This window comes from Perna viridis, chromosome 3, assembly GCF_037379345.1.
Source record: "Perna viridis isolate PV_CMFRI_1.1 ecotype Kerala chromosome 3, ASM3737934v1, whole genome shotgun sequence".
In the NCBI taxonomy this organism is placed as follows: domain Eukaryota; kingdom Metazoa; phylum Mollusca; class Bivalvia; order Mytilida; family Mytilidae; genus Perna; species Perna viridis.
Window position 1 is genome coordinate 9,821,736 of NC_142447.1, and position 9,029 is coordinate 9,830,764.

A 9,029-nucleotide genomic window follows, 5' to 3' on the forward strand; every position below is an offset into this window, starting at 1 on the left:
AAATGAACAAATATGTCAATATTGTTAGTTTTCAAACAGAATTTAGTAAAGCTTGTCCTTATCATTTTTGTCTAGATTAGGCTGCCCCGAGTTGAAAATGCCAAAACTATACACTTTTTTACAATAAATAATTACCTTTCTCTAGGATTTTTTTCAATTCAAACAAGGATACAAACTCTTGTTATCAAAACTGCTATGCAGTTTAAAAATCTTTAAACTAAAAAAAACTTTGGTTGTACCTAATATTTTAGCAATTTAAGATTCCAATCAAGACGGAAAGTCAAGGATAAAGAGATGTAGTGAATACAGGAAATATTTTGTCTTTCTTTATAACAAATGCACTTTGAATATAAATCTATCTTTTCTACTTTCCAAAACAAAAAGGTTACTAGTGAACCCATACCCCATGAGTACCACTTTTTATGATTAATAATTATTGCGCTTAAGCAGAGTGTTTTATATCTGTCTGCCTTCAATAATGTATGTGCATTTCTTTCATTTTTTTCTGCATGATTGTTTCACCGATACGTATTATATTATATTAAAAGTAACTCTTACATTTTTCCAACAAATAAGTGCTACGAAATCAGACTTCATATTTGTAGTTTTTATTAAGAGATGATGACATGTACCAGCACAAAAATAGTTCATTTTGCTTTTGCTTTCTTCTCGCTACATCTAGTGAAACTTTCAAAGGGATTACAACTGAAAAGAAATCAAGGAAAATATGATAACAGTGCCTTTGATAATTGCAAAATGTTACAATATGTAAATGCATTAGAATATACATGTATTTTAGCCACATCATATGTAAGTAGAGAAACCTTCTCTTGATGAGAAATATTTTTACATGTATTTATACTTGTGTGCAAAATCAGGCAAAAATAGAGGTTATCATTGTTCCAGGTTTTTACTGGTTTTTAAGCCACCTAGTCAGTACTGGTTGATAGAAATAGTACTTCTTCTGTAGCATTATAATTTCTGTCCTACATTATAAAAAGTTAATGCAATAAATATATCTTATATTTTAGTGTTCTGAAATGTTATTCTTAAAATATCTTTATCAGCTGTCTTAATTAGGAAAAAAAATAAACATTTCTTTCTCTAAAATAATTCAAATTTGTCTTAAATAAAACATAACAAACTTTACAAAAATGTAGTACAGTGTACTTCATGAGCACATCTTTCTTTCATTAACATATGTATGAGTAGAATAGGTTACTTTTCACCTGACTGACAGGTGGTCATTGTTAAAACAACATCCCCTGATAATCATGAAGATCATTAAAGTGGTTTGAAGTGGTGAGTTTAAAACAATAAATTAGAGCCATTTCATGTACTAGACAAAACTTCTAAATACAGAAACTGGAAATTTTACTCATGATATTGCTTTAAGGCTTCTCCCATGTATGGTTTCTAGTTACCTGATGATTTATAATGATGTGTGGATCCCCCATTTCAAAATATCTGGATCCATCCCTGTATGTTGATTTATTTATGAGCAATTAATGTCACATTGTTAAGTAAATTTGATACATGTATTATTATATTACAAATATTATGATTTCATGAATGAAATCTTTTTTTTAATACTGTACTGTATATGCCAGTAACCATAGTTAGAGCACATGCACATGTATTTTTGAAGTTTTCAGTATTAATTTCCAGTTCACAGACACACAAATGTAAACTGCAAATTTTGATAAGACATATGACAACTGTTCTACACTAGCAATGTTTACAGTAGACCTATCACCAGTTCTGAAAATTTTTAACCATTGTGTACATTGGAAGTATATGAACAAACTTATGTATACCTTCACTTACCTAATACATTGTACATGTATGAATGTCCCTGGAAATCAGCTCTTAGGAACGGTCTACTTTTGGGTGCCTTGATATCCATCATATTTTCAATCCACTTTCATGGACATAGAATTTCTAACCTAATTGACTGTGTCCTTCATGTGTTATGAAAATCCTGTATCTAACTTTAAGATCTGCATTCTAAATGTATATCTTCACAATGCACTAAAAAAAGAACCATATTGATAATCAATCATGACTTACATGTATATGGATATAATACACATGTACATTCCATACTGAATATTACATGCCAAAATCTGTATCACATGCGGTATCAACACTTGACTCCTATGTCAACCTAATTAGGGCTATTGGTCGTGGGGTGATATAGGTCGATGATTGGTACCCCATCAGATACAGATTTTGGCATGTCATGTTCATCAAAACATATATTTTAATTATACTTCAAGTATGTTCTGTGTAGGGTGTGATATAAGGTATGCAATATAGGTCTAGGGGTGTGATATAGGGTATGCAATGTAGGTCTAGAGATGTGATATAGGGTTTGCAATACAGGTCTAGAGGTGTGATATATAGTATGCCATATAGGTCCAGGGGTGTGATATATGGTATGCCATATACATGTACCTGATAGGTCTAAGGGTGTGGTATATGGTATGCCATATAGGTCTAGGGGTGTGATATAGGGTATGCCATATATATGTAGGAGTGATATGCAGTATATGATGTGCATATTATGTATGACTAAGGGTGCGATATAGTCCAGCGGTGTGATATAGGATATGCGATATACATGTAGGTCTAAGGGTGTGATACACAGTATGCCATTAAGGTCTAGGTGTGTGATATACATTTGTACAGTATGCAATATAAGTCTAGGGATACCCGAAATAGGTCTAGGCTTGTGATTTAGGGTATACGATGTAAGTCTAGGGGTGTGATATAGGGTATTTAAATCACAGGTCAGCCATAATGATAATGATTGAAAATTTGAGAATGGGAAAATTTCTAATACAATAAAAATGTAATCAAATCCTTTTTAACGTATTTAGGAAAATTTTCAGCAGTAATGTCATAAGCGGCGACTCTTTATCCTCTAAAAGTTTGTTTAGCTACATATAAATACCTAATTTTTACTAGATATCCCTCTTTTTGATAGATCAAGATCAACTACTCAATGTGATATATATACCACATGGCTTCATTTCATCTCAATCTAATTCAGATTAGATTTTAATTGCTCCCCCTTCTTCCTTTGTCGCATGACTTCATGTGACATAGAAAAAAGGGGGAGCAATTAAGATCTAATTTTAATTACATGTAAATTGCCTTTCATTCTTGAAACAGACATTGTTTATGTTTCTGCTTTCGAAATCATATTAACTTAACAATTCCATGATTCAAATGTTTATTTTCTAGTTTAATAATTCATATTGTTTGCTACATGTACATTTGTATGTTCATTCATGTACATGTACACATTGCTTGCATTTTAAATTCCTGGGATAAAATCAAACACACATGATACACATTTGTATATAGGATTTACATGTATTCAACAGTACAATGTGTATAAAATATAGAACAACTTGAAAACTCTTAGCATATGTAAAAATATTTTTATCAAAATTGTTCAAAAAATACCTTTAATTCACAAACACTGGAACACTTTCTCAAACCTACAGGACCCATCTGGCAGAGGCGGATCAGCTTGGTGTCAGCTTGGGTTCCTCAGAAAAAGGGGGTGGTAGGACATTATTTGCTATTTTTGTGAATTTTACACATGAAATTATAATTTTCCAATAAAAATGAGGGATGCCAACCCCCCTCCCACACACACACCCTCACTTAAACCATTAAAACTATACTTATGTTTTTTGTACACCACAAAAAAAAAAACGTATATTGGAGCTCCAAAAATCCGTTATTAGAAGCTCCCGACATTCGCAATAGATTTTTACAGTCATGATAGTAGTCTATATTTAACTCCTTGGTAAGATTGAAAAACATTTAACACTTTCAAACCTAGAGGACCCATCTTGTAATGGTAGACATTAACAATATACTAACAACTCAAAGAGTGTACATGGCAGGTAAAACAAAATCTGTAATTAAAAACTTCCGACATCTTCTTGTGAAGGCACGAGACCGCAATTAATTTTCAAGTGCATTTCAATATACACATTTGAGCAGATTAAAAAAATTCCACCGGCGCAAACGGAATAAAACTTCTCTGGCCTAAAGATATGTACAAACAGGATTTTATATATAAATTGTAGAAAATTTTACCATCATTTTCTGAAATTAATACATATAATTTGGAAATGGGGTAAACATGACAAATGAACTGAGTTAAAAGTCCTAAATTTTAACCTTCTTCCACTGAACCAAATCACAACTTTTAGTCAGAATTGATTAATGAAAAAAAATCTCATGTAATTTTAACCTATTTTCTACCAATTAGAGGCAAAACTTCAGCAAATAAGTTTCCAGTAAAAATATGAAAAAATGTGGAAGGTACCTACTACCAAAGTTGAAACTATATTCGTATACAATGAAAACCAAGGGGAATTAATTGTGTTCTCGTACCTGAATGTATGACCGGGTTGCTCGAATAACCAAAACCTCATTGTTAACCGAAAACCAGATTGAAAATCCGAAGACCTAAATAAAGCACGTTTTTGGGTGGTATAATTGCTCACTGTGTTATTTAAACACACTTGCAAATAAGTTTTTTTATTAGTATTCCAGCACTTTCTAGATACATAACGAAAGTCTGTAATAATCAATATGGCATCAGTACTTCGAAATTAGTCACTTGTTCTTCCAACGCCATATTGTTTTTGGTTATTGGAGGTACCGTGTTTGACCTGCTGGCTAAGACAAAATTCAAATAGTTCAAGATAAGCACATAATCATAGAAATATTGCAATTCAACAAATATCACAAAAGCTTCGATGTCATAATACTCCCAACTCTTAAGAAAAATGAAGCATCAGTTATTGATCGGCAGAGGAGCTATACGCTAACGTAAATTTGCAAGGTAGAAAAGGGGAGGTAAAGAGAACAGATCGCAGAATATTTAGGGAGTTCCATGTGGCAATTTCCACTTCAGGTTGAATCCCACTTGCCGACGATCTCTAAGTCAAGTTTAGGCCATAAATAGCCTTCCTTGCCAAAAATTGCGTACGAATCGGCCACCATTTTCTAAATGGCCGCCACTGCGCACGAAAATTCAAAGTTGTCCGATTTTAATGAAAATTGATATCTAGGTTCTTTGAGTCGTCCCAATTAATAATCTGCGGCTCAATTGGCAATTGGAGCTACGGATCGGACGCCATTTTCAAAATGGCCGCCACCGCGGTCGAAAATTCGAAGTTGGCTGATTTTGATGAAATTTGATATCTTGGTTCTTTCAGACACCCCGATTAAGAATCTGCGGCTCAATCAATATTTTGAACTGGTTATCGACCGCCATTTTCAAAATGGCCCCCACCGCGATGAAAAATTGAAAGTAATTCGATTTCGAAGAAATTTGATCTGCAGGTTCTTTACGCTACCTCGATTAATAATAAGCAATCCATCTGACGATATGTTTCTCAAAACACAGATAAGGAAACGGGAGGCGACTTCTACACGTTTCGTGGAAACGTAAATTTTAATTATTATTATTATTATACTTCTTCTTCTGCACGTAAAGATATCCTGGCGATTTCTCGGAGACCGTTTATTCGATTCATAACAAACTTTGCTAAAAAAAAAATCAAGCATACTCAGGAGGTGTGCAAGTGACTTCCGGAATTTCAAAATGGCGACCAAAACAAAACCCGGAAAAACAAAACAAAAAATTCTATAAAATTAGTGGAACTCATTAGATGTATGAAAATAACTCAGAACGCTACTCTAGACTTGCTGACATCATAGGCGTAAAAAAAATTCCAGAATGCTGCCATTTTTTTCAAAGTGGCCGCCAAAATCGGCAAAATTTCAACATTGTTTGATTTCAATGAAAATTGATACCTAGGGTAAACATGATATTCTATATTCAATGGCGGCTTCAGATTCTGTCTAAAATTCTGTCTGGATACATCGGCACAAGATAGAGTCACTTCTGCACCGGGTCAAATCGGGACCTGGTTATATGAGTACCTACGCTAGTTAAATCGGCACCTGTTTTTCACTGGTCTTATATGATTGATTAAAAGTACAAAATCTATGCTGCAACAATTTTGTTAATATATTTTTATCTTCTTCATGGAAAACTACTTGGCCCATCAAACCAAATCTAGCAGGAATAGTGAAACGCCCCTGAGTTTCTCGTATTATTATCTTAAGAGGGGATAGCAACTATTGTATTACCTGTGGAGTGACGAGTCTACAGATGTGCACGCCACAAAAAAAGGGAAAAAATGAAAAGAGGGATGCTTTGGCGGAAAAGGGGGATAGGTCATAATATAGGATAACGAACAAAAAAAACGAAAGGTGATTTTTCAGATGTTTTTTGTTAATTAAGGAATTGTACATTTATATATATCACAAAAAATCAGCTGAATTTTAAATAGTATTATCAAAGCTTGGTTATGTGCATAATTTGTTGAAATATCCTAGATGGCTGCCATTTGAAATGGCTGCCATTCATAGTAAGGTGGCCCAATAAAAAAAGTGTTGAATTCATCGAAATTTTATGTCATTTTTGCTTAATATTATATGCAGATTTCAAAATTTTGGGTTCTGAGACTATTTGGGGAACGTGAAGGGACTTTTGTGACTTGCTTGCAAGCACAACTTAAAACTTATTTTTACCGGTGAACGTTTTCTTGGAAATTAATAGAGGGATTGGAACAAAACTTACTCAGAAGTTGGGCCTCATCCTACAGATGTGTACACCGCAAAAAAAATTTGAAAGGAGGGGCGCTTTTTGATAGGTCATAATTTAGGACATTGCGATATATATCGGAAACCTAGGTGGCCAGGAACTTGAAAATTGGTGTGGTAGTGGAGTTTGATGAGCTCTACAGTACTATGCAAAACAAGTGAATCGATTTGTATTGTGTTGCTATGGCAACGAAAAAACGAAAAAAACTCGCAATTTTTTGTGATTTTTCAGAGGTATTTTTCTTTATGTAGGAAAAATGACTTGAGATATCTTCATCAAACTTGGGATTTATATAAAACCATTTAATTGTGATTGAATGCACATTTAAGATTTTTTTTTAGATGGCCGCCATCCTAAGTAAGGCACCCTCTAGGAAAATTATGTAAATGTCATTAGAATGTTATGAAACTTAATATTAAAGCTTAAAATTGTATGCTGAATTCAAATATTTTGGAATATTAACCCATAGATGTTTACTTCACAAAAAAATTTAGAGGATTATGACCTATACCCCCGTTTCAGTCGAAAAGGGGTATAGGTCATAATAGAGGACATTGTGCCATCTCATTAATCTTAGTAGCTATCAACTTGAAAATTGGTGTGGTGGTAGAGTTTGATGATCTCTATAGTATTATCCCAAAAAGATGACGTATTTCATGTGTTGCCATAGTAAAGAAAAAAAAACCCCAAAAATTTGGTCAACTTTTGTGATTTTCCAGATGTTTGTCCTCTAAGTATGATTGAATTCATACTGTAATATACCGTTGAACTGACAACAGAGGAAATAAGAACGACTAATTTTATAAATATTTATTGTAGAAAAACCTGTGGAAAAAGAAACTGAATATTAGGTTCAAAATTGTCTATTGATTTGTTAGAGGTGCGTACTTACATGTACGATATTTGCCATTTTAAAACTAAATAGCAATCCATAGTTCTATGAAACGAAATCATTACATTTAAATATCTTGATATTTTACATATATCACGTAAATTGTTTGTTATACACTCTTACTGTTGCGAAATGTGTACTTTTCAATCGCAACTTCCTTACTTTCATTTTGCTGTCAGCCATGCAGTTAGTGTGAATTCTAGTCACTTCGGCATCTGGATACATCGGCACAAGATAAAGTCACTTCGGTACCGGGTCAAATCGGGACCTGGTTAATCGGTACCTACGCTAGTTAAATCGGCACCTGTTTTTCACTGGTCTTATATGACTGATTTAAAGTCCCAAATCTACGTTGTAACAATTTTGTTAATATCTGTAATAAAGACTGAAAATAAAAAAAAATATTGGGGAATCATATTTTTATCTACTCGGAAAACCACGTTGCCCATAAAACCAAATTTAGCAGGAATAGTGAAACGCTCCTGAACTTCTGGTATTATTATAATAATAGGGGATAGGAACTATTGTATTGCCTGTGGAGTAACGAGTCTACAGAAGTGCACGCCACAAAATAAAATTGAAAAGAGTGGTCCTTTGGTGAAAAAGGGGGATATGTCACAATATAGGATAACGAAAAAAAAAAAGAAAGGTGATTTTTTAGATGTTTTTCGTTAATTATGGAACTGTACATTTATATATATCACAAAAATCAGCCCGACCTTTCAATAGAATTATCAAAGCTTGGTTAAGAGCATATTTCGAAATATCCAAGATGGCTGCCATTCAAAGTAAGGTGCCCCAATAAACAAAAGTGTTGAATTTTATGTTATTTTAGCTTAATTATATATGCAGATTTTAAAATTTTGGGTTCTGAGATTATTTGGGGAACGTGAATGGACTTTTGTGACTTGCTTGCAAGCACAACTTAAAACTTATTATTATTTTTCTTCCAATGATTTTTGTCCGAAGTTTTTAGAGAGCATCACTGGAGGGAATGAATTGGAACTTGGTATAAAGGTAGATGGTATTGAGAAAAGGTGCACAAGAACTTTTGTTGGAAAAAATGGCTACCGTTTCCATGGAAACGGGGAAAGTTCATAATATAGGACATTGCAATATCTCGGAAACCTAGGTGCCTAGAAACTTGAAATTTGGTATGGTGGTATAGTTAAATAAGACTATAAAATTCAGTTAAAAAAAGTGAATTGATATGTTGTCTGTTGTCATGGCAAAGAAAAACTAAGAATTCCAAAATTTCAAATTTCATGGATTCCAAAAATCACTTTTTTCACACGGCCATAAGTTTTTTTATTCATTATTTCATGAGTTAAGGTAATTTTGTCTTTGGGTTTCGAGCTGGACAGACGCTCTTAACATTAGTTCAGCTGTGCATTGATTCAGTTCCATGCAATCTTATTCATTTATTCCCAG

At 33.3% G+C, this 9,029-nt stretch overlaps 1 long non-coding RNA gene across 2 annotated transcripts; it reads right to left on the minus strand.

Annotated features, from left to right (window-relative positions):
• Nucleotides 1–586: 586 nt before the first annotated feature.
• LOC148620949 (uncharacterized) lies at nt 587–7,882 on the minus strand. Of its 2 annotated transcripts, none has more exons than XR_015921039.1 (3): nt 7,761–7,882; nt 1,828–2,031; nt 587–705 (listed from the first exon to the last, which is right to left on the minus strand). It is a non-coding gene; the product is annotated as an uncharacterized LOC148620949 (long non-coding RNA). The 2 variants fall into 2 exon arrangements; XR_015921038.1 differs by having other exon boundaries at nt 7,722–7,833.
• Nucleotides 7,883–9,029: the final 1,147 nt, after the last annotated feature.